At 33.8% G+C, this 21,745-nt stretch overlaps 1 long non-coding RNA gene across 1 annotated transcript in view; it reads left to right on the forward strand.

The window, feature by feature from the left end:
- LOC119512476 overlaps positions 1-11,272 on the forward strand; it is a 79,283-nt gene extending 68,011 nt beyond the window's left edge. The window contains exons 2-3 of the long non-coding RNA XR_005212388.1: positions 5,850-5,933; positions 11,173-11,272. This is a non-coding gene — a long non-coding RNA (uncharacterized LOC119512476). The remainder of the gene's footprint in view (positions 1-5,849; positions 5,934-11,172) is intronic.
- The last annotated feature ends 10,473 nt before the right edge of the window (positions 11,273-21,745 follow it).

Genomic DNA, 21,745 nt, shown 5'->3' on the forward strand with positions numbered 1-21,745 from the left:
CATACACTAGATAAAGGGGGTGTGATCCACAAGGTCTTCACAATCACACTGTCACCCCTTGTAATCTACATTATTATATAATTGTCTTCAGGAGTCCAGACTGCTGGGTTGGAGTTTGGTAGCTTCAGGTATTTACTTCTAGCTATTCCAATACATTAAAACCTAAGAGGTGTTATCTATATAGTGCATAAGAATGTCCACCAGAGTGACCTCTCGACTCCATTTGAAATCTCTCAGCCACTGAAACTATTTTGTCTCATTTTGCATCCCCCTTTTGGTCAAGAAGATACTCTCAGTGCCACGATGCCAGGTCCACATTCATCCCTGGGAGTCATATTCTGCGTTGCCAGGGAAATTTACACCCCTGGGAGTCGGGTCCCACGTAGTGGGGAGGGCAGCGAGTTCACCTGTCGAGATGGCTCAGTTAGAGAGAGAGAGGGCCACATCTGAGCAACAAAGAGGTACTCAGGGGGAGACTCTTAGGCACCATTACATGCAAGTTTAGACTCTCCTTTGCAGTAACGAGCTTCATAAGGGCAAGTCCCATGCTCGAGGGCTCAGCACATCAAACCGCCAGTCCCAATGTTTGTGACAACATCAACACCAGTCCACGTGAGGATGTCCAACACATCCGCACCTTCCCCCAGATCCTTGGGGCTGGGGAGGGGGAGGCTGTAAATATATTTTTTATTATCTGGGGAAGGGCTTTTTAATTATAATACAAAAGTCATTAAGGAAGGAATGAATAAATATAGCTATATCATAGTTTTAAGGCTTATGCAACACAAAAGACAATTGTTTTTTAAAATCAAAAAGTAGATTATAACTAAGTGTACTTTTCGGAAACTTAAATCCCCCAGAGTGTTCCTATGCCAGATAAGTACCAAAACCCAGAGGCAACAGCCTCTCCAAGAACATCAGCGAGGTGCATACCCCTTCCTCATAATGTCGATACACCTTTTCAATATGAACAAGTTAGGGTAGTCACTGACATCCCTAGACATCACTAAACATCCCTGAAGATCAAGAAAGTGATTAAACGAGAGGAAGGGGTAGCAGAAGACAAGATAAGATTTAACAAAGGATTACGAATACTGAATTTTATATAAATATATATATTTAGGGTATTAGAATAGCTAGAAGGAAATAATGGAAATGGTGGAATTGTAAACCATAACATTCTTTGAAATTTGTTCTCTAACTGCTTGTTTAATTGTACTGTGAAAGGTATCACTGTTTTGTATATATATTATATTTCACAATAAAAAATGTAAAAAAAGGGGGGAAAGTAGATTAAAAAAGTATATATGCATGCAAACACACACATATATATATATCAGAGTATGTTCAATATGTAACATAAGGGATTAGTGTCAATATTATATAAAGAGCCTCCATAAATCAATAAGAAAAAACAACATAATAGCAAAATGGGTGTATGAACAAGGAATTCACAGAGAAAAAAATACAGCCAATAAACATATGATAAACCAATAATATTACTTGTAATTAAGATAATGTAATACAAAAAATAGGTATTTCTTTTCTATTGCTCAAGACAGGAACCCAGTTTGATAGCAAGTGTGGGCCAGAGTAAGGGGAAGCAAGAAACATTTTTGTGGTTTGTGTGATGTGAATTTATATAGTCATTTTTGTTGGCAAATTAATAATAGGCATTACATTTTAAAATAGTCATAGTTCATGGCCCAGAAACTTTACTTCTTTGCAGCTATCATAGAAGACCTCACACATATATATTAAGAGATTGTACATTATAGTATTTTTGTGGTAACAAAGTTGAAGAGGAAAATATTGGAAAAATTAAATGCCCATAAGAAAAGATGTGAGTATAGTAAATTCTATCCATTATGGTCTTTCAGTTGAAAGTATTGGAATATATATATGTATATGTATATGTATATGTATATGTACATATATATAGCAATAGTTTTAACAGAGTTATCTTTAGATTTACTGCTACAAGCCTTTCTGGAGAGTGTGAAATCTGACTAGGCTATATAGAAGAGAGGAGAGTATAGCAGAGGTCTAAGGAAGAGGTAAAATTATTCCCAGAGAGACAGAGTCTCTTCCAAAAACAAAGTCCATCCTAAGTTGCAAAATTATTAAAGAAAGGAACTGATGGATCAGAAAATTGATGGTAGGAAAGAGACTTGAATGTGTGTGAAAACTGAGGTTGCAATCACAGAAAAGTATCCACTTTGGGAGAAAAAAGTGCATTTTGGGGGATGATCCTTTAATATACTTAATTTGCAGTTTAAACTGAAAGCAGAAAAAAAAAACACACCTACAAAAGTGGAGACCAAAGAAATCACAAAAAAGGTGGAATAATAATATGGAAAGTAGAAATAATGCAACTTTAAATATAAGAGAAAGGAGAAAGGAAGATAGAATAATTTTATTGTTGTATACCTGACAAGTGGTAGTTAAATGATACCATTTTAAACTGACAGTGCAGATAGTAAAAGGTAATAAGGAAAAAACACAAACTAGAACATTAAAAAGGCATAAAATAAGCAAAATCACTAGGAAGAAAATGCAAATACAAACATTCCTAAATGTCAAAAGGAAGAAAGGATCAATAAAACATATTATGTAGAGAAAAAGACACACAGTAAATATTATGTACATATTATTTACAACATAAATAAATATGACAGCACTGAGACCAAACACATAGTCATATCAATACACCTAACATCTATTGAAAAAATACCAAGTTGGCTTATAGCTTATATGTATATAAAGACACATGTTTAAAATAATGCAACTCAGAGAGCCTAAAAATAAAGGAACAGACAATGGTACTCCAGGAAATAGAAACAACATAAAAGCAGAAGCTGCAATCTTGATATCAAAAAAAGTAGAATTCAGGCCATGATATATTAAATGTGAGAGGAAACTAAAAGCTACAATTCATAACACAGATACAACTGATCAAGAATGTTGTTGCAGCAAACAGCACAGCTTGATTTTATAGAACAGAAACTATAGACAGTGCAAGAAGAAATAGAATCATCATAATAATAGGGGATATTAACATACATATCAGGTAGACAAAAATAAGATATTGTGCATATGGATATATATCCTCATGAATATACATATATGTATATAATATCTTAAGCACACATGCTCATTTCATAAAAATGTTAACTTATTCAGTTACAGAGGAAATATGAATAAGTTCCTTAAATAGAAATGCTACATATAATAAGCTCTGAGCATAACACAAGCAAACTAGAAACTAATAGCAAATTAAAAAACAAAAAAGAAAATCCTTTGTCATGGAAGTCTCAAAACAAATAAATAGTAAAAATATGTTTAATAACTTACATGATAGGGAAAAAATTCTGAAATTATAAACTTTCAAAAATTAGTGATAATAAAATCATTGCATATCAGAAATATTTATTAATAGTTATAATCAGAAATCAATAGCCTAAACACTTTTCTCAGTAAAAGGGAAAGAATGAATATAAATGAAGTAAATTCCCAAATGTTAGAAGCTAGAAAAGAACAAGGAAAATCAAAAGAGCATATAAGGAAAGAATAATATTAAAAATGTTAAAAAAGATAAAATAAGGTATTAGAGAACAACAAATAACTAAAGTCCTGGTTCATTGAACAAAAATTAAAATAATAGCTGACTAGCTAACATAATCACAAAAACATTGGAAGAAAACACAAATATTCAAAATTAAAATGGCAAGTACAAATGAACATTAAATAGCAAACTTTAAAATATTTATCATAAAGAATTTCTTTGCATCTTATCTGAAATATTTTAAAACTAGGTGAAATAGATAATGTCATAAGAAAATAGAGTTTATCAAAATTGACAAAAGTAGAGATAAAAATATTAATGGACAATTTCCAAAGACAAAATAGATGATCTTACCAAGAAATTACTCTGCAATCAGCACCAGATCTAGATGATTTCACAGGGAATTGTTTCAGAGCAAAAAACCCAAAAGTTTTCAAAAACTTTGTTTTTTATGAAGAATGACATCAATATCTGAACCTGACAAAACCACACAAAACATCTCCTGACTGATGTCATTAATGAATATTGATACAAAATAAAATGAAAATTAGAAAGCAGAAGCAAATACTACATACAGATAGTAATGCACAAGGATCAAATGGAATTTATTTCAGGAATGCAAGGATAGTTTAATATTAGGAAATTATTATAATATACCATTTTATTAAAGTTGGAAAAATATGTAAATGATTCTATTCTTAGAATCTAAGAAATGCTTTTGACAAAATTTAACTTCCATTTCTGATGAAAAGACCCTCAAGAAAATAGGAATTGATAGAAATGCCTTACCCTGATACATATGCATACCTCATTCCAAAATCCAAAAGTTTATTCATAGATAAAATAGAGACATTTCTACCAAAATCATAAACAAGTCAAGAATGCCCACCATTCCCATTATTACCTAATAAAGACAATGAAAATTATTCTTTAATATGAAACAATGAAAGTTGATAAAATAAAACAATTACTAAGATAAGAACTGGAGAAAATAAGAAGTGAATCTCTTTATTCACAGATGATATACTAATAAAGCTGAAAAATCCCAGAGTATTATTGATAAAACTAAGCTAGTAAGATGTAAAATAAAATAAATGTCTTCATATATACAATCAATAATCTGTTGCAAGATAAAATAGAAATGAAACCACTATTACAATAACAACAAAAAAGATAAATTACATAGGAAGAAAAATCAGATAAAGCAGAGTTTGGGAAATAAATCAATTGTTAAGAAGAAGGACACTTTCTACTGCTAGCAGTCACAAGTCAGTGTGAAGATCTATCTTATATAAATATCACTACTCAAATTACATTAAAAACTTTCTAAAGCAGCATTATAGGAGGTGAAAGAAGAAAGATAGAAACTCTTCAAAATAATAGGAGACTTTAACACAACCCTCTAAGTATCAGACATTTCAAGTAGATAAACATAGGTAAGAATATAAAAGACCTAAACTAAATTTAAATTGCAGTGTTTAAACACCTTTGGTTGCAACAATTTATGATTTTTATTTAAATCTACCATATTGTCATTTCTTTTCTATTTGTCCCTTTTGTTCTTTGTACTTGTCTCCTCACTTCATGTCATCTTTTGCACTGAGCATTATTTTTAATGATTCTGTTTTTCCTCTTTTATTGGTTTAATAACTATTATTAATAACAAAAATTCTTTGTTTTTAAAGATGTCTATCTTAGGCTTAAGGTAGAAGTCTTCAACTTATTACGGTCTGCCCCCAAATAACTGTACTTCTACTTCCCTCCAATGAACATGATATTGTTTTCTACATCTTATTTTGACATATTCTTAAACCCCACAACAGGTAGTTTTTACTTTAATTTAGACAGTCAACTACTTCAAAATATTCTAAAATTAAGAAAAAAAATTATATATTAACATATTTCAACTTTATATTGATCAAAAATTTTACCTGATATTATCCTTTTTGCCTAAAGGGTAGGCTCCCTCTATACTTCCTTTACTACTGGTTCACTGGAGATAAATTCTTTTAAATTTTTGTTTACATCCTCATGAAAAATTGGCACCTTTATAACAATTAAATGACCTTTTTTTAATCCCTAGTAATATTTTTTGTGCTGAAATCTACTTTGTCCGATATTAATATAGCCACTCCAACTGTCTTTTTTTAATATTTGTTTCTAGGGGTAAATTGCAATATGCTACCTATTATGTTATTTAAGTGGATATAATGTTATGCAAATATTGTAAAATGCAGAAAGTCAGACAAATTGTAGTTTAACAGGTTTCTTGGTTACCTTCCAGCTTGGCTGGTCTCATCTTCCACTGATATCTTAAGACAATCAAGAGTGACCTTCAAGTTCTAGATTCAAGGTCTCTCAGAAACAGGTAAAGGAAAAACATAGTTTCTTATATTTGCTATAGTTTTTGTGCAGGAAATTTTCTTCATCTTAAATATTACTTAGTGAAATTTAGAGTCTCTTTCAGGGTTACATAAAAAATGGCAAACACCAAGAGTCAAATGGTAAAACGAACATGTCTTTATCCAGTTTTTTGATTAATGTTAACATGGTATGTTTTTTATATCCTTTTGTGGTTTTTCGATTGGCAGTATATAGTTAGGTCATGGCATGTGTTTGGATTTTTTTGCTCGATCTTACAGTCTTTGCCTTTTGATTGTTATGCTTAGGCCATTTATATTGTTAAATGTGAATGTTGATATAAGTTAGATTTAAATCTGTTGATTTTTTTTTTTTTTTATATTTGTCCCATCTTTTTGTCCTACCATTAAAATACTGAGTCCTTCAATTAGGACTAATTTCTCCAGTAAAGAGGCAACCCATTTCTAAGTAAACTACCTGATGTTCCATAATTATTAGGATTGTTCATTTTGTTTGGTGGGAACACAAACAATTCCCAGTCTGGAGTAAGAGCTGGCAATTGTTCCCTCTAGTCCTTTTGTGTGTTTCTATTCTTGTGCTGCTAATTTCCTTATATGCATCTATTGAACAGTACTCAGCTGAAGAATTGAAAGGGACTTTCTGATTTCTGAGGCTCTTTTTCTGTGTACTCCTCTCCAGTGTTCTGCCCTGTGAACCCTATATAGCCACCATGACTGCCCCAGATTCCCAACTTTGTCTCCTAATCTCAGGGAGATGGCTATTTAAGCTTCCTGCCTAATTATTAAAACAACAAAAAAGGAGAATCTATATTTTATGATTTCTGATGTACAAATATCAAATCATTTGAGGCCCTTGCAGAGAATTATCATGATAGCTAATATAGTCAATGTCCAGCATTTAAACAAGAGACCTTTTTTTTTATTTTTAAGTGTGTTGATTTTTAAAAAGCAAAACTGATATAGAAACTATGAAGATATCAGTGCTTAATGAATATTTTCTAGCTGATTTATTGATTGATATAGTAATGTCTTTACAAGGCTCTGTTGGATCCAAGTAACCGCAATATCTTCTAATAGTTTAACCAAGAATAAGGAACTTAATATGAGGATGTAAGAGCAACGCCTTAATGCCAAGGGCGGGGAACACAGGAAGTCTCTTTCTTTCTTTGGTATCCTATATTATAACCCCCAGGTGTAAGCTCTGCTTTCCATTGTGAATCTGTTGCATCCTTTCCTCTCTGCAAATGAGATTCCCCATATCATGGCATGAGATGGCTGGTCATCATTACTCTTTCTATTCGTTGTCGCCAGCAGCAAAACACGGTTTATAATTCATTCTGCTGTAAAGGAGAAGAACTAAGTGGAGCAATCTTTGAAACAGATTACAGTGGTGTGCACTTAACTCGATACATCAAGTAAGGAATATGAATGATAGTGAAGTTTATAAATATCCTGTTTAGACTAATCACATTTCACCCCCTCCAGATGTCTTGAAGTGAATGTGAATTGTTAAATACATTCAGAGAGATTCTATAGCTGGAATCTGAACCTAACTCAAATCTCACTTCTTGGTTATTTTGTTCACACACATGATCAGAATAATGCAATGCAGAATAAACAATACAGAAAGGTCATGACAGCATGAGGTTAGTATGGATAGTGCCATCACATTTATCCACATCTCCCATCAACCAGGTAGTTAATTCTGAGTAGGAGAGTGTGGATAAAATAGGTCAAGTCATAAACAGAATTAATATGAACACATCACTGCTGACTCATCAAGGAAAATTTTCACATGCTAAGAAAAAATGAAGATTTTTGAGGGTAATCAACAGTCCCCTCAGGTCCTACCTCTGCTCCCGTTGGGAGATATTCGGTCTCTGGCTGAGGGGAAATCAAATATAAATTCAAGAGGCCTTTTCTTTATTTTCTTCAATGTGCAATGCAGATGATTTATTCCCAAAGACAGTTTAATTTGCCTTACAGAGATTTGTTTTAACATGTGCATGAATGCACTAAAAATGCTTTATCTCCATCAGACAGATGATTAAAATTCTTGGATAGATGATGTGTTCTTATGTAGTGTATATATACTCACCCACACACAAAATAATGTGACTTCATCAATATTCTAGCCAGCACATGTGTGTGTGACTAAAACGCTGCATTGCCATTCTCCATCCTATTCCCAGGTGACTTATTTTATAGTTCTTTATTAACAAACAGCTTATTATGAGTTAAGGCAATAATAGCTTACTATGTGTATGTGTGTCATTTTTAAGGGATTTGTATAATATGTAATGGGGAAATTTTACAGGCCAAGAAACTTTTTAGACCCAAATGATTATCATAGTGGAATACTGGACACAGAAGTGAATGGGTGGGAATGGAGGTTTATTTTGAGTAGAAGTGTCTTTCCTATTATTCCTTCAATCAGGAGGCATTATTAACTGTTTGCTAAGATTCCTGGGCCTTTTTAAAAGAGTCAAGACTTGATTCTTGCTAGTTTGAGTAAAAGGTCAACGCCAGGTAACAGCAGTTCACATTATACTGAGCTCTTAGTAGTAATAGCTAGGATACCATTAACTCACTAAAATTGCAGGCAGTGTCCCACTTGAGTGTGCTTTGAACAAAAACACTATTTACTTTTCAAAATATAATCCTTTATGCAGTATTGAGTTCATGCTTGTAGTTATTCTTCCTGTGGCCTTAAGTAAATGAAATGGAAAATTTAAGTTAAAGAAAGGTTATTAGAATGTATCAAGTGCCTACCATGTGCCAGTACTGAGCTCATTGTTCTCACAAATATTAGCTGATTTCATCTTTGCAAGTCTTAAAGGTACTCAGTATTAGCCCCAATTTCAGAGATGTAAATTTTGGCTTTTATTACTTCAATGGAAATTTAACTTTCCAACCTTCACTTTTACTTCCAGTCTTGGAAGTATCACATAAAAATTCTTGTGAGGAAATAGTGAATGTCATAACTAAATTATATAAGAAGTGTTTGCTCAAAAATCTGTTTGAATTATCTGCTAGTGAAAGAAATAGAAAGGATTGTCATTTGGTAGATTAGCAGAATCACTGAAAATCTACAAAATGTATTTTTTTAGGCATACTTATTTTGAAGGTCATTTTGGAAACCTACTTACAGAGATAGCCCTAAACATATTCATGAACTTCATTATAACAATGAAACAAACAGTGAGTTTCATGCTTATTTTGCTTACTTGACACTTCAGAGACACAATACCCACAATTTTCAAATGCAAAATTCAACACAAGTACAACAAAAGAGTTAACATAATAGAATAATTTCAAACTCATTTTATACATTTAATTTTCATTCCTCTGTAATGATTTTCAACATCATTATAATTTAAAGCAATATTTTCATTTTTTCTAAAATGATCCATAAAATTATATTTTGGGAGAAAATCAGTCACAATTGATTGCAAAACTTTTGGACTCAATTAAGAAAGGAGAAATTCAAATTGTTTACATATTCTCCACTGTTTAATAACTACAACCTAAGAAAGGAATCCTTCTATTAATGGAATTGAGTGTATATGTCATGCAGATATGAAGAGAATAATTTTTTATTTTGTTTTTAAGCATGTATAAGAAAAAATTATAATTTTTATTTCTAGATTCAAAACAGGGAATTTAACAATTAAGACTGAAATTGCTTTGGAAACATCTAGGACATTAATTTTAAATAGCTTAAGAAAAACTGCAGGCTACATATTCTGCAAAATATCTTTATATAGGCCATCCAGGAATGCTGAATAAAACACATGCTTCTTTCTTGGTATACCTGATATTTTTAAAAACCTAAAGAAATTCCAGAGACAGTAAATGTTGAATAACGTTTTATTTAAAGGTCTAGGGTCCTGAGGGCATTGGCCATTTCAGAAATGAAGAGGAGTGCTTATTAAAGGCATTGCTTTTATCATAGAGCAGGTTTTAACTTACTCAAGTGGCAATATAGAATTGAGATTCCCCAAGTAAAATAGGGTTCATCAAAAGACTCCATCTTTAGAAAATGTGTAAAGCAGAAAGAAAAACAATCCATACCCATTGGAAAAAGAAGATTACAAGAAAATATGTCTGCTTGGCCTGTGTGGGAGGAAAATAAAATCTCCCTTAAGTACTATAATACTCCCCTATATATATTATAATACTTAATACTCCCCTATATATATTATAATACCAGTCTTGTCTTGTGGGGAATTGAGGTTCAAATGTGTTCTACTGACATGGTCCAGGAAACCCCAAGCCAAGAAGGAATTTAAAGTATTATCATAATGGCAGTTCATATAGCCCCCTGATTCAAGTCAAGAGGTTGAATCAGTAATCGAAAAACTCCCAAGAAAGAAAGCCTGGGATCAGATGGGTTACACAGGAAAATCTTACCCAAAATTCTAAGAATTAACACCAAACTAATCAAACTCTTCCAAAAAATTGAAGAGATAGGAACACTTCACAATTTATTCTATGAGACCAGCTTCATCCTAATTCCAGATAAAGATAACTCAAAAAAAAAAAAAGAAAAAATACAGATCAATATCCCTTATGAATAAATAAATGCAAAATCCTCACCAAAATATTAGCAAGCCAAATCTAACAGCACATTACAAAAAGTATACATGATGATTAAGTATGATTTATCCCAGTTAGGCAAGGGTGGATCAACATAAAATCAATTAATGTATTACACACTACTATGATAGAACAAAGGGAAAGAAACACGTGGTTGTTTCAACTGATTCAGAAAAGATATTTGACAAAATTCAGCACTGCTTTTTGATTAAAGTACTCTGAATTTTATGAACAGAAGTAAACTTCCTCAACGCGATAAAGAGCATGTATGAAAAAACCACAGCTTACATCATATTCTAGCAATTTTCTGCAGTTTTGACTTGTTTATTTAGAAAGTTCAAAAGGATCCCAGATTCCTCCAGGTTCCTCATTTCTGACCACATACTCCTATCCCCAGTTCCATCTGTTATTTTCAAATAGGTTTGCTAAGATTTGGGATGAGTAGCCCACGGTTAATTGGTGGTTCTCAGCTCCATCGCAGCTATTGTGACTCCCTCTGTGTTCTACTGTACGAATATTGACACCATACATGTCTTGTAGCTATCAGTAGTTCATTCTCACTTGCTAATATTTTGAAGTTTATGGGGATTCTTTGTCACCTATATTTGTGGTACATATTTTCCATAGGTTTTTGGCCATGCAACCCTTCACACCCAGGCTGTTTAAATGGAAAAAATTGTGGAGATTTAAAAGCTATCTTGTGATGACTCATCACAGGATCACGTGGTATGTAGTATTTTGATGCAATTGACTTTTGCATATTGACCTCGTGTTCAGAAAATTTCCTAAGCTCATTGAGCAATTCTAATTAATAATACTAATTATTCATCTATGTAATCTTTTGTATTTTAAATATACACAATCATCTAAAGTAATGATTGTATTTATAACATTCTCTTTTTTTGGCTTTTAGTTTTTCTTTCACAGTCAGAATCTCTGGTAAAATATTGAATAAAAGTTGTAATAGACCTCCATGTGCTTTTCTCAATATGAAAAGAAAGAGATTCAATTTTCATGAAGTATGTTGTTTGCTTTGGCTATTAGTAGATTAGATAGTTTTCAAAGGTATTTTGTATTTCCTAACATAGATTATTATTGAACTTTATCAAATGCTTTTTCAGCATTAAGGTGATTTACATTAAGTCAATGATTTTTCATTTTTGGAATAAAACCAAGTTGACCATGAAGCATGTACTCTCTCTATAACACTCTATCAAACTTCCTGCTTCCTCTTATATTTTAGATTGATTACTAAAAAGGTAAAGTGTGGTTTTGAAATGAATAATCCTGGAAACATAGAGAACTCTCAGGAGGCTATTTGAAATCTAGGCCACTCAACATATAATGGGATCTTGAAAATGCAGATGAAGATGCAGGACATATTTTAGACAATTTTATGAGAAAAACTATGGTACTTTGTTAATTAATTAGATTGGGAAATGGATGGAGGTTAGGGGGAAAAACAGAATTCTAGAACTGTCTAAAATTTAAGAACCTATTTGATTTGCTTAGTATTCAGTAGCTAAATATCCAGAAATATATAGGCAACATTTATCTCTTTAAGTTGCTAATTAAGAGGATTAAATAAATGAAACTTTGCAATAGGTTTTTAACACTCTTTCCAACTCCCTAAATTGCTCAATGATTTAATTCTATCCCTAGAAAGCTACTTTTAAAAAATCAAATAACAGAAATGAACTGATTTTTGAAAGGATCTCTATTATTTTGTGGCTTAAACAAATTTCAGTATCATTCAGATCTCAGTTTGTTATCAGTGAAATGGGGGATACTATTTCTCTCATAGATATTTAAAAAACAACCAAATAATTGGCAATGCCAATAATTAGGAAGTTATTGCTTTTTTTAAAAAAAAAGTATGCTAAATTAAGTAGTAGAACTATGGTTGAATATTTTTAAAACATTTAGAAACTGAATGTTAGTGAGTAGTATGATATAAAGAAAAATGGATTGATGCTAGATGGTTAACCTTGGGAAAGTTACTAGTTCTGTGATCTTCACTTTTCCCTTTTTAAAATAGGATTAATAATTCCTATTTCACAAGGGTGTTATAAGGATAAAATAAGATCATAAATATAAAATAATTTCGAAAAACTATTTTGAAAAAGTTCTGTATTTACATCAGATGGGAGTCCATAGTAAAGAATATTGTCTTTGGATTGCTTTCTTCTAAAGAATGTAATTATAATATTTTGCTTGACCTTTTTCTTTTTCCTTTTTAATATTTATTGGGATTGTTCAGATACCATACAATTATCCAAATATCCAAAGTGTGCAATCAGTTGCCCCTGGTATCCTCATACAGCTGTGCATCCATCACCACACTTAATTTTTGTTCAATTTTTAGAAACTTTTCATTACTCCACACAAGAAATAAAGTGAAAGATGAAAAATGAAAAAGAAAAAAGAAAAGGAAACTCAAATCCTCCCATATCCCTAACCAACCCCCCTCAGTTTTTGACTCATAGTGTTGGTATAGTACATTTGTTACTGTTTATGAAAGAACGTTGAAATACTACAAACTGTAGTATATAGTTTGCAATAGGTATATATTTCTTCCCTATATGTTCCTCTATTATTAACTTCTAGCTGTATTGTCATACATTTGTTCTGGTTCATGGAAGAGTTTTCTAATATTTGTACGGTTAATCATGGGCATTGCCCACCATAGGATTCAGTTTTATACATTCCCATCTTTTGACCTCCAACTTTCCTTATGGTGACACATATGATTCTGAGCTTCCCCTTTCCACCTCATTCACACACCATTCGGCACTGTTATTTATTCTCACATCTTGCTACTGACACCTCTGTTCATTTCCAAACATTTAAGTTCATCTTAGTTGAACATTCTTCTCTTACTAAGCAACCACTCCCCATTCTGAAGCCTCATCGTATACCGTGATACCTTATATTTCATGTCTATGAGTTTACATACTATAATTAGTTCTTATCAGTGAGACCCTGCAATATTTGTCCTTATGGGTCTGGCTTATTTCACTCAGTATATTGCCCTCGAGGTTTTGTCATCAACCCATTTATTTTTTTTAAGATGGTTTTGTTCACACACCATACATTCCATCCTAAGTAAACAACTGATAGTTCTCTGTATGGTCATATATTTATGTGTTCACCACCTTCACCGCTATCTATATAAGGGCATCTACATTTCTTCCACAAGGCAGGAGGGAGAGTCAAAGAAGGTAGAGGGGCAAAAGAAAGAGGAAAAAAAATGACAGCTAGGAAGCAGCAAAAGGAAAAATAACCTTAAATCAAAGTAAAGAGCCAGACAACACCACCAATGTCAAGTGTCTAACATGCCTCCCCTATCCCCCCTTCTTATCTGCATTTACCTTGGTATATCACCTTTGTTACATTAAAGGAAGCATGATACAATGATTCTGTTAGTTACAGTCTCTGGTTTACATTGATTGCACTCCTCCCAATGCCTCCCCATTTTTAACACCTTGCAAGGTTGACATTTGCTTGTTCTCCCTCGTAAAAGAACATATTTGTACATTTTATCACAATCGTTGAACACTCTAGATTTCACCAAGTTACACAGTCCCAGTCTTTATCTTTCCTCCTTTCTTTTGGTGTCTCACATGCCCCAACCTTCCTCTCTCAACCATATTCATAGTTATCTTTGTTCAGTGTACTTACATTGCTGTGCTACCATTTCCCACAATTGTGTTCCAAACCACGCACTCCTGTCTTCTATCACTCTGCAGTGCTCCCTTTAGTATTTCCTGTAGGGCAGGTGTCTTGTTCACAAAGTCTCTCATTGTCTGTTAGTCAGAAAATATTTTGAGCTCTCCCTCATATTTGAAGGACAGCTTTGCTGGATATAGGATTCTTGGTTGGTGGTTTTACTCTTTCAGTATCTTAAATATATCACACCATTTCCTTCTTTCCTCCATGGTTTCTGCTGAGAGATCCACACATAGTCTTATTAAGCTTCCTTTGTATGTGATGGATTGCTTTTCTCTTGCTGCTTTCAGGATTCTCTCTTTGTCTTTGACATTTGATAATCTGATTATTAAGTGTCTTGGCATAGGCCTATTCAGATCTATTCTGTTTGGAATACGCTGCGCTTCTTGGATCTGTAATTTTATGTCTTTCATAAGAGATGGGAAATTTTCATTGATTATTTCCTCTATTATTGCCTCTGCCCCTTTTCCCTTCTCTTCTCCTTCTGGGACACCATTGATACATATATTCTTGTACTTTGTTTCATCCTTAAGTTCCCGGAGACATTGCTCATATTTTTTCATTCTTTTCTCCATCTGCTCCTTTGTATGTAGGCTTTCAGGTGTTTTGTTCTCCAGTTCTTGAGTGTTTTCTTCTGCCTCTTGAGATCTGATGTTGTATGTTTCCATTATGTCTTTTGTCTCTTGTGTTGTGCCTTTCATTTCCATAGATTCTACTAGTTGTTTTTTTTTGAACTTTCAATTTCTGCCTTATGTATGCCCAGTGTTTTCTTTATAGCCTCTATCACTTTTGCAAAATATTCTCTAAACTTTTTGAATTGATTTAGCATTAGTTGTTTAAATTCCTGTATCTCAGTTGAAGTGTACGTTTGTTCCTTTGACTGGGTCATAGCTTCATTTTTCTTAGTGTAGGTTGTAGTTTTCTGTTGTCTAGGCATCTGACCACCTAGGCCACCCCAGTCAGGTTTTCCCAGATGAGAACAGGCTCAGGTCACAGAAGGAGGAAATATTCAGTATCTGGTTTCCCTGATGGTTTTTCTTAGAGGATTGATACACCTGTGCTTTTCTGCCTGGCAGATGCACCTGTCAGCCTGTCACCAGCTGGTATAAGAGGGTGTGGCCTGTGGCGCTCCTCCCCCAGGCTTTGGGGTCTGGTTCCAGAAAGGCAGGCAGTAGAGCTGGGCCCCTCCCTTTCCTCTTGGGAAGCTATGCCCCCTCCAGAGAGGTCAGCTGCATATCAATAAGTTCTTTGTTTCTCTGACTCTGCTGATCAAAGTGTTTTGATTTTAAAATGGCTGAGGCTGTCTTTACTGCAAAGCGCTGCGGGCTGAAAACAGCTGAGGTTTTCTCCACAGAGAGAGAAAGGGACAGAAAAGCTCCCAGGTTCACCCGTCAGCCAGAGATAGCACCTGATCCTCTGGGCTCCCCATCCTGAGACAGATATGTCCTCTGACTCTCCCAGCGTCAGTTGTCACCAAAAGTCTCTGTCTGCTCGTTGAGGATTTGCTGTCTGTATTGAGCAGTTAACATTAAAACCCCAGTTGGAGCTGGGCTGAGAGAGTGCTGCTCTCTAGCACCATGAGGCTTCCGTGAGGGAGGGGCTCTCGGCTCTCAGCGTGGTTCCGCGGTTTTCACTTACAGATTTTATGCTGCGATCTCGGGCATTCCTCCCAATTCAGGTTGGTGGATGATGAGTGGACAGTCACGTTTGTCTCCCCGCAGTTATTCCAGTTATTTACTAGTTTTTTGGTCATTTATAAATTGTTCCGGGGAGGACTAACAGCCTTCCACTCTTCTCTATGCCACCATCTTAGCTCCTCGATGCTTGACATTTTAAAAACAAAGTTATAGAAATGCAGCATATATTTAAAATAATGAATAATATTTATGTATATATGTGATAGTATATGTGTGTATATATAATGTATATATGCAAGAAAAATATTTACAAACATATTTGTACCTAATATCCAGGTTAAACAATAGCACTTTTGAAGACTTTAATGCGTGCCATATCTTTGCTTTTCTTTATACATTTGCCATATATTTATCAATCATCCAAGTGTACACTATTCCATTTTTGCTTGCTTTAGCTTTTACATAAATGGGAAAAGGCTATATGTCTTCTTCTATGAATATCCAGGTTGATAAGTGAAGCCAGAATTTATTCACTGTAACTCTTGTATAATGTCACGTTACATAAATACATAACACTTCATTTATGAATCTTATTGAAAAAACATTTGGGTAGATTTCATTTGTTCACATCCACATGGCTTTGAACATTAGTATGTTTGTCACAGTGCACATATGCAAGAGTTTCTCCAGGATGTGCATATAATAGTGAAATTGCTGGGCCATCAGGGATGTTCATTTCAACTTTACAAAACAATTCTAAATTATTTTCCAATGTGACTTCCTACGTGGGGTGTATCTATATATTCCCATTAATGGTCAATAAGTAGCCCCAATGCTTTCAACATTCTTATCAACAGTAGGAACAGTCAGATATTTTAATTTTCACCAAGCTGGTGGGCACAAGTTTTTTCTTCTTTTGATTATAATGTCCATGGCCTCCATTATTAATGAGGTTGGACATTGTTTTATATGTTGATTTGCAAAACAGCCTTTCTGTTGCTACATGTAGAGTTCTTTTTTCTGCATGATTATTTTTCTGCTGGGTTGTTTTTCATTTCTTATTGATTACTCTGAGTTTTACTGTATTCCAGATACTAATTCTTGTTCAGTTCTTCTTGTCGCAAGCATCTTCCCCTAATTAATTCTTGTATATTTTATGTTTTTTCAAACTTTTATCTCATTTCTTTATGAAAAGGTAGTCTTAGCATCTTTATAAATCTATAGCTACTCTGAGATCATAGATGTCTTTTTTTATATAGCCCTTTAATAGCTTTATAGTTCCACCTTTTGTATTAACAACCTTAATCTCTCTGGAATTAATTTTTTTTGTATGGTGAAAGAATAGAATCAAATATTGTTTTTATATATAAACATTTGTACCAGCACCATTTATTAAATAGTCTATTAGTTACTCTTTATTTACAAATCTATCTCCATGATATAGTAGCTTTTCAGGAATGTGTGTCTGGTTCTATGATTCCTATTCTTTTGCATTTTTTCTATTAGTCTATCCCTGAACCAATATTGTCTTGGCCATTATAGCTTTATAAGAGTTGATATTGGTTGAACAATCCCTCCACCTTTTTCTTTCTTCAGTATAGTCCTGCCTATTCTTAGTCCTTTTCCTTTCTCCATAATTTTGGGAATCAACTTGTCAACCTCCACTAAAATTTTTTTTGACAGTTTGATAGGAAATGCATTAGTTCTATAGTTTGCTTTAGGGAGATTTGACATCTTCAATTAATGATTTCCTATCTGTGAACATGTTAGCATTCTCTAGTTTTCTCGGTGTTCTTTAATATTTTTCAAAAAAATTCATAATATCATAAATTTCTATGTAAAATTCTTACCCATTAGAGTTTTTTAATAGGAGATACCTTACAAATTTTTTTGCTACCGTAAGTATTTTCTTTTAGAATTCAATATTATAATTGTTTGTAGGTTGCATGTGGGAATTTAATTAGATTTAATTATTGAAGATATGTTTAGGAATATTTCTTGACTCTCGTTAGTTCTAATAATTTTTCTACAGATTCTTTTGTTATTTCCACATAGAAAAATTATATTAGCTCTAAAAAGCTAGAGTCTTTTCCATAAGTTATTAATTCATTTCAACTTTCCTTTGTTTTTTCTTGCCTCTCTGCACTGGCAAGACTATTTCTACTAAAATGAAGTCTTCAGACAAGCAGGATTATTATCATTGTGGCGCTTGCTAGCGATGCAGAATTGCAGGCCTCCCCAAACCAAATGAATCGGAATGTGTGATTTAACAAGGTCCCCAGGTGATTCATGTGCTCATATTCAGAATAATCTTAAATAGAAATGTTCGTGGTAGGCACATTGATTTTAAAGGGAATATATTAATGTTTCACCCTACAATATAAGGCTTGTTGTGTATTTTTCCTCCAGATAACTTTATCAGGTTAAGGAAGTTCCCTTAAATTCCTAGTTTGCACCTAGGTCTTTATTTATTTAACTTTTATTAATGTGGCAAATTACATTCATGGCCATAATGTATTTTTTGTACATTGCGGAAAAAATTTATTGATAATGTAGTTTGTCTATTTGAAACAATGTTCATTTGTAAGACTACCAATGATATTCTCTTATCATATATTTCTGTCTGGATTTTGCAATCAAGATCATGTTAACCTTATCAAATGATTTGGGAATTTTCTCACTTAATCTGTGAAAGGACTTTTAGAAGATTTAATTTATCTCTTCCCTGACTCCTCGGTAGAAATCACTGGTAAAAATCATTGTTTTTTTTTTTTTTTTTGGTAGGACATTGCTTTGGTTTGCTAAAGCTGACAAGATGCAATATACCAGACGTGGACTGGCTTTTAATGATGGGGATTTATTAGCTTCCAATTTTACAGTTCTAAGGCTGTGAAAATGTCCCAGTTAAAGCATCAACAGGATGGTACCTTCTCTGAAGAAAGGTTAAGGCGAGCTTGGGCTCCTCTGTCAGATAGCAAGGCACATGGCAATGTCTGCTGGGCCTTCTCTCCTGGGTTTTTTTGCTTCAGCTTCTGGCTTCTCCTTCTGTGGCTTTTTCTCTGTTTTCTGTGGGTCCTCTCTTAGCTTCTCTGGTGCTTTTCTCTAAACTTCTCAATGTTTCTCTGGGAGCTTCTCCTAATTTCGTCTCTTAACTTGTCTGTGGCTTTTATCCTTATATAAAGGGCTCCAGTAGGAGGATTAAGACCCACCTTGAATGGGGTGAGTCACATCTCAATTGAAACAACCTGATCAAAAGGACCCATCGACAATAGGTCTACACCCATAAGAATGGATTAAAAGAACATGGCTTTTTCTGGGTACATATGAGGCAGGGTTGCACAGGGAGAGGCAGCAGGCTGGCTGAATGCCCAGGAGTAACCACAAGGTCAGTGGCCTCCTGCAGCTGCAGAGAATCCCCACCCGAATTATCAGAAACCAGCAAGGCAGAAAGGCTCCACCACGGGCATGTCTGAATTATCAGAAACCAGCCACAGGGTGAGAGGTCTGCAAAGAAGGAGGGAGAGGAGGGGGGAGGAAAAGCGCTGGGACCAGCAATGGCCCATGTAAAGGGCACCCCCCAGCGTGGGGGAGTGCTCCTCTCCTCTTGCCAGAGAGCCCACATGCCCCTCTTGCATACACACACAGTAGATTATTTTCCTTGCTTGTTGAACTTTGCTGCACCATTGAATTCTTTCTCACGGAGCGGCCAAGAACTCAGGACACCACTGACATACAGCTTCAAACCACCACAGACATTATTGATGTAATCACTCAATTCCTTTTAGGATTATAAAATAATTCCGAATTTCTAATTCTCTTTGAATAAGCTCAATGATTTTTTCCTGGTTATTCATTTATTCCACCTGTTTGAAAATCTTTGGCATAAATGTTTCATAAAACTTATTAACATAGTTAATACCTGCTTTATTAATAGGGATGGCCCCTCTCAGATCTGGATAATAGTTATCTGTGCCACCTCTTATTTTTTGATTCTTCTTTCCACAAGTTTAAAAATTTTTTGTGTTTGATCATGCCGTCTTACTTTATTTTCCCATGTACTTAATTTATGCTTTCATATTTGTTTCTTTTTGTTTACTTTTTTACTATATTCTTTTTTTTCTCATTTCTTCAAATGGATGTCTTTGTCCATTAATATTCAGCCTCTTACCTTTTCTACCTTAACCATTTAAGGGCATACTTTTCCCTCTAAGTGTGTTACATTTGTGGATATGTAATATTTCCCTTATCTCTCATGACTAAGTATTTTAAATTTCTATTTTAATTTCCATAAAAATACTTCTTCCTGAAATGCATTTCTAAAAGTCTCTTTGAAGAAACTTATTTTTGGAATATTTGAGATCTGGTTTGAGATGTAGGTTGTCTATCCAGAGAGGATACGTGTTTGTCTGCTAGGCACCAATCCAGCACCATTTTAAACAGAAAGTTTGCTAAAGGTTTGCAAGGCTAAAAAGCTAGCAGAATTCTGGTTTTAACTCTGTGTGAGAGATGATTTGAGGTTAGATAGATTCAGAGATATTTTTTGCCTGTGTCTTCCTTCACCTAGAGTAAAGGTTAAGAATGAAACATAGTCTCAGTAACTGTCTCTGAGATCCAGTATTTGTTGTTGGAATTATTGTTGTCGTGACTTATTTGGGATCTTGTCTCCTCCTCTGACTCTATATTGGGTTCTCTTATATCTAATCTCCCAAACTGCTTGGGCACCAGGTTATTTCTCTTTGCCTTTCTTGAGTTCAGAAAATTACAAACAAATGAACAAAAAAGAATCAATGGTAGGAATTGGCAGGCACCTACAGGGTATACTCTGAATTTAAAGGTTTTTTCTTCTCAGGATTCAATTTTCTTCCTCTTTCCGGCCTGTGTAGATTTCCCTTTCTGCTTCCTCAGCCAAAGAATAAAATGTAAATACAAATCAGAAATATTGAAGTCTGTAGCAGGAAGAATTTTGTAGACATCTGTCTACTATGCAGGGAGAAGTGCACTTCTATTTGACCTTTAATGCAAAGCTTCATCCTGCAGTCCGGCTTTACTCCTGGACAGTCTCAGGCTGAGACTCAGTTATCTCTATGTATTAAGAATTTTCCACTTCTGACATAACATATAACTCTATGGTCACAATAGCAGTCTTATTTAGGGAAATGTTTTCTGGTTAAGGTGATTGATTATATCCACTTTCATTTATCTAGCAAACTTTGTTAAAAAGAGATTTTTTTAAAAATCAATTATTGAGGTATATTTACAATCTGTAAAGTATATATTTAGATGTGCTTAGACAAATAATACACCCATGTAATCACCATTACAACCAAGATTTAGAACATTTTTTTCACCAGAGCAAGATCCTAGGATGCTAATTTGAATTTCAGAAAAATATACAAAATAATTTTAGTATAACTGAGTCCCATGCAATATGTGAGACATACTTTTATGAAAAAAAGCCATTGCTTATCTGAAATTCAATTTTAACTGGCTATCCTGTATTATTATATGGTAAATCTGGCAATCCTGCTCATGTCCCTTCCTAATCAATTCCCAGTCCCACACCAGCAAATCCTAATCCTCTTTCTGCTGGTATAAATTAGGTTTCTCTCTTTTGGAAAATCATGTTAATGGACTCTTACAGTATGTTATCTTTGTTGTTTGTCTTCTTTCACTCAGTATAATGTATCAGTAGTTTGTTTCTGTTTATTGCTGAATTGTATTTCATGGTATGAGTTTACCGTAATTAATCTATTCAGTCAGTTGTTGATGAGCATTTGGATTGTTTCCAGTTTTTAGCTATTATGAATAAAGTTGCAATGAATATTTTTGTACTA

Source organism: Choloepus didactylus, chromosome 17, assembly GCF_015220235.1.
Source record: "Choloepus didactylus isolate mChoDid1 chromosome 17, mChoDid1.pri, whole genome shotgun sequence".
NCBI lineage: Eukaryota > Metazoa > Chordata > Mammalia > Pilosa > Megalonychidae > Choloepus > Choloepus didactylus.